A 6288-nucleotide genomic window follows, 5' to 3' on the forward strand; every position below is an offset into this window, starting at 1 on the left:
CGATAATAAATAAAGTAAAGAAAGGGTTATGCTACATGTACATTATGGTGTCCACAAGGGTGTCCATAATGTACAAGTGACATAATATCATTGGAGGGTCGGAAAATAATTTTTTCAACCCTCCAATCATGGAATTTCACATGTACATTATGGATACCTTATGTACACCGTAATGTACATTTAGAATTATCTGTAAAGAAAACATATCAAGTAAAGCCCCATCGTAGTTACCAACAAAGGTGAATCACCGACGGTAATAATTCGATTAAAAATGTAATTTTTATTCAAAATGGAAAATCTCACCCCTTATTATCGGCAATTAAAAAAAAATAAAGAAAAAGTTAACCATACAATATTTCATGACTTATTAGAAAAATAGAACAAGTAAAAATAATAATAAACTTCGTAGGTGACCCTACCGCATTTTCCGCCATCAATAAATAATGGAAGTATTATTATAAATGTAATTAAAAATGACTCTCGAAGTCGTGTATACTTTATTCCCTTTTCATCTTTAGGGTAATGTAATTTTTTCCCCTTTTATGCAAAAGAAGGTCAATTGCGTTTAGTGTTTGGTGGTTGTATGGTTGGGAATTTTGGTTGTTGACATTTTATTATTAAAATTTATAAGGAAAACAATTAATACAAAGTGGATTAAGAATTAATTGGGGAAAAGGGGCAGGGGGAGACAGTAGAAGCAAAGGCACTACTTGCGATTTAAGAGTTAGGTAAATCTCTCATATTAATTATTATAAGCTCGTAAATGATTATTTGAGAATCTTCAACCATTAGTTGATAGCATTGTAAGACAAATTAAAACACACGTGTACAAGGTCATGATCTCCTTGTAGCCGTATGTTTTAGTTCATTTTGAGTTTTTAGCCACGGGTTTGTAGATTGTCTCGATTGTGTTTCATTTGATCTTTATTTTTACCCAGGAATGCCCGGTGTAATTGTATTTTACTTGATTTTTGTAATACTCGGGTTTGCCTGTAGTATCTGTACATGAATTTTTGAGCAATATAATTTACATTTACTGATCAAAAAATAAATAAACAAAGTGCACTATCTTCTTTAATGACTTACAACTTTCAATTCCTCTTTTATCTAGGGAATCCTTGTTGGTAATAAAGAAAGTAAAGAAATGATTATACTACATGTACATTATGGTGTACATAAGAATGTCCATAATGTACAAGTGGTATAATATCATTGGAGGGTCGAAAAACAGTTTTTTCAACCCTCCAATCACGGAATTTCACGTGTACATTATGGATACCTTATGTACACCGTAACGTACATTTAGAATTATCCGTAAAGAAAACATATCAAGCAAAGCCCCAACGATGATTGTTATCGTTAGTTACCAACAAAGGTGAATCACCAACGGTAATAATTCGATTAAAAAGATAATTTTTTATTCAAAATGGAAAATCTCACCCCTTATTATCGGCAATAAAAAAAATGTTAACCATACAATATTTCATGACTTATTAGAAAAAGTAATAATAATAATAAACTTCGTAGGTGATCCTACCGCATTTTTCGTCATCAATAAATAATGGAAGTATTATTGTAAATGTAATTAAAAATGACTCTCAAAGTCGTGTCTACTTTATTTCCTTTTCATCTTTAGGATATTGGAATTTTTTTCCCCCTTTTATGCAAAAGAAGGTCAATTGTGTTTAGCGTTTGGTGGTTGAATGGTTGGGAATTTTGGTTGGTGACATTTTATTATTAAAATTTATAAGGAAAACAATTAATACAAAGTGGATTAAGAATTAATTGGGGAAGGGGGGGCGGGACGGGAGACAGTAGAAGCAAAGGCTCTACTTGCGATTTAAGAGTTAGGTACATCTCTCATATTAATTATTATAAGCTCGTAAATGATTATTTGAGAATCTTCAACCATTAGTTGATAGCGTTGTAAGACAAATTAAAACACACGTGTACAAGGTCATGTTCTCCTTGTACCCGTATGTTTTAGTTCATTTTGAGTCATTAGCCATGGGTTTATAAATTGTCTCGATTATGTTTCATTTAATCTTTACTTTTGCCCAGGAATGCTCGGTGAAACTGTATTTTACTTGATTTTTGTAATGCTCGGGTTTGCCCGCAGTATCTGTACATGAATTTTTGAGCAATATAATTTACATTTACCAATCAAAAAATAAATAAATAAATAAAGTGCACTATCTTCTTTAATGACTTACAACTTACAATTCCTCTTTTATCTAGGGAATCCTTGTCGGTAATAAAGAAAGTAAAGAAAGGGTTATGTTACATATACATTATGGTGTCCATAAGGGTGTCTATAATGTACAAGTGGCATAATATCATTGGAGGGTCGAAAAACAGTTTTTTCAACTCTCCAATCATGAAATTTCACGTGTATATTATGGATACCTTATGTACACCGTAATGTACATTTAGAATTGTTCGTAAAGAAAACATATCAAGTAAAGCCCCGTCGATGATTGTTATCGTTAGTTACCAACAAAGGTGAATCACCAATGGTAATAATTCAATTAAAAAGGTAATTTTTTATTCAAAATGGAAAATCTCACCCCTTATTGTTGGCAATTAAAAAAAAAAAAAGTTAACCATACAACATTTCATGACTTACTAGAAAAATAGAACAAGTAATAATAATAATAAACTTTGTAGGTGACCCTACCGCATTTTCCATCATCAATAAAAAATGGAAGTATTATTGTAAATGTAATTAAAAATGACTCGAAGTCATGTCTACTTTATTTCCTTTTCATCTTTAGGGTATTGTAATTATTTCCCCTTTTATGCAAAAGAGCGTCGATTGTGTTTAGCGTTTGGTGTTTGTATGGTTGGGAATTTTGGTTAGTGACATTTTATTATTAAAATTTATAAGGAAAACAATTAACACAAAGTGAATTAAGAATTAAATGGGGAAGGGAGGGGGGGAGGGTGCGATTTAAGAGTTAGGTACATCTCTCATATTAATTATTATAAGCTCGTAAATGATTATTATAGATTATTCTCTACATCTGAATAAAAAATTTTCCTTTCAAAGAATGACTTCTCATAAGTAATTACAATCGACCCTACTCATAATACAGAAAATAAATCCATTGTTTTGATTGAGATATTTCTACTTTATTGGATATTTATTAACGAGTGAGTAAGATACAATTGAACCAAAAATTTTATAATCTAGATATCACTTACAATTGTAATTTATTTATTATTTTTTTTTAATGAATTGTTAGATGGGAAAAAACATATATGCCCTTTATATGTATAATATTTCTATATCTACTACATTTTTCATTAAAAACCTAAAATACTATATATAGTATTACATAAATACATCATATATAATATTGATTTTGTGATTGACGTAACACTTGTTTGATGTGTACAAATATGATGCATTTCATTAACAAAATTAATACATTTAGACTAATCGTAGCTGGTTGGTCGTAAATATGTCGAACTTGTGCACATGATTAAGAATGAACTGAGGATGGATGTCAATGGCTCGTCATGGACATAGCTAGTCGATGGATGCTATTATTCGAGATCATAGACAAGATAATAGTTAATTGATTGATGATTTATAAGGTGTGAGTCCATTTGTATGGATATATGACATTGCTTTGATCGAAGAAAGAATTAGTCGAAGTGTAATTGGTGGTGTTGATGAATTTGGTATGGGGAGATGAATGAACCTTGTGATGTTTGTCGAAGTTCTACAGTTGGTATTAGAATCTAGTTTGAGGAGATGAATATGGATCACAAGATAACAGAAAATCTGCCATTATTTCATGAACTGCTCTTATCATGTCAATATATGCATCTCGTATTTATCTTGATGATTTTCATTTTCAACACGTTTAATCGAGCGTACATATAGATACCAAAAACTCAATACCGTATATATGATCTCTGTAAAAATGTAGATGTGGTACCAAAACCGCTTATACGATCTCTATAATGCACAACGCATGATAAACTAAATGCAAATAATGGCATGTGAATATCTTCCAAATAAAAATGCCAACATAGATACCAAAAACACGATAAATTTAATATTTCATGGTTAAAAATGGTCCCATAAAGACATTGACAACATTGAAATAAAAGAAGAATATGATAGAAGTAAGTTCCCCATTTGTTCTCCAATGAATAACGTCTTTTAATGGAAAACGTGAAATACCACCAATCCCAATTTTGTTCAAAGTAATCGACAATCCAAAAAACTAGAAATATCAGCAAGACAACTTCAAATTAGTCTTGTTTTCTATATGAATTCTTTTCAGAATAATCCTAAGCGATGCTCTTTGGCACCAGATCTGAATGAATCCATATCATAGTTTCCACTACGCTTTTCATTTCCATATTTGTACAGCTGACACGCAATGTATGTAATATTCATGAAGATAAATTAGTGAATAAGATAAAAGGACGAACGTTTAGTAGCCATCTCCCATTCATTTTCAAATAGAATAATTCTTCTCAAACAAAGGCCACATCGGCCTTGTTTTCCGGGGGGCAGGGTGCCTGTGCCTGGAAAAACAGGGCCATGTGGCCCCGTTTATGTAACACCGTTATTTTCAATATTATTAGATTATTGCACAGTTAGTCCCCGTTTGGCCCCCATTTTTGAGAAATGAAAATGGGTAGAATAGTATATTTTTGAAAAATAAGTGGTTGAAAAAGAATGAAAATTTTTCGACTTACGTGTAATATTATTTTATAAAAAATTGTGTTATTAAAAATATGAGAGAGAAAAATTGAATGGAAATTAATGAAATCCAAACGGGGGGCTAAATGGGCCTTTGGATTTAACTCTCCACTGACACGTAAAAGACGCATGCATGTACAATGATAATCCTTTCATTTACCACTTGCCCTTTTTACCCTCTCCACTCCAACTTCTTCAATCAATTTCAAAAAATTGTTCGTTTGAGGCACGCGGGTAGATTCTTCAATTTTTTTTATTAGAACCTCCAATCGATTGAAATTGGACTGCATTGGGCAAATAATCTCTAAAAATGAGCAAAAACTGTGGAACAAACAGGCACTGAATGAATGAGTCCAACACACAGAGCATTGGATTCTCAAGTGCGCCTCAAAGTAATGGACTACCACTTTTGACTGGTATAATAAAGTGCACTATCTTCTTTAATGACTTACTACTTACAATTCCTCTTTTATGTAGGAAATCCTTGTCAGTGATAAAGAAAGTAAAGAAAACATATCAAGTAAAGAAAATTATGTAGACAATTTGTCGTTAGTTACCAACAAAGGTGAATCACCAACGGTAATAATTCAATTAAAAAAGTATTTTTTTTATTCAAAATGGAAAATCTCACCCCTTATTATCGGCAATAAAAAATAAAAAAAAAAGTTAATCATACAATATTTCATGACTTATTAGAAAAATAGAACAAGTAAAAATAATAAAAAACTTCGTAGGTGACCCTATGGCATTTTCCGTGATCAATAAATAATGGAAGTATTATTGTAAATGTAATTAAAAATGACTCTCGAAATCGTGTCTACTTTATTTCCTTTTCATCTTTAGGGTATTGTAATTTTTTCCCCCTTTTATGCAAAAGAAGGTCAATTGTGTTTAGCGTTTGGTGGTTGTCATAATCCATGTGAATTGCACTTCCTTGATCATCATTAAATTTGAAAATTGTCAACATAAAAGGCAAAAGCTTTAAACTCAGTAGGACTTATATGATTTGATGCACCGTTGTGATGAAAAACATATACATGGCTGATGATTAATTGGTTCAACAATACACTCAGGGTGGCTAACTAGCCGGTTCACTGATTAGACCAGTCAGTACATATCAAGTCTAATAACACTAAATTTAATGCATCATCATTGTAGAAGTTACTGTAATTTTTCTTGTATTTAGAATATTCTCTTTTACACATTAAACGTGTGACTATTGTGTTCGACATGTGCTTTTAACATTGGTCATCATTATTCATAGATATTCTAGTAGCAAACTTTTCATTTCTAATCACGTAGAACATTTCCCTTTTTCATTTTAATAAATAATGGAAGAATTATTATAAATGTAATTAAAAATGACTCTCGAAGTCGTGTCTACTTTATTTCCTTTTCATCTTTAGCGTATTATAATTTTTTTCCTCCTTTCATGCAAAAGAAGGTCAATTTTGTTTAGCGTTTGGTGGTTGAGTGGTTGGGAGTTTTGGTTGGTGACATTTTATTATTAAAATTTATAAGGAAAACAATTAATACAAAGTGGATGAAGAATTAATTGGGGAAGA

The sequence above is a fragment of the Olea europaea genome, chromosome 17 (assembly GCF_002742605.1).
Source record: "Olea europaea var. sylvestris chromosome 17, O_europaea_v1, whole genome shotgun sequence".
NCBI classification, from domain to species: Eukaryota; Viridiplantae; Streptophyta; class Magnoliopsida; order Lamiales; family Oleaceae; genus Olea; species Olea europaea.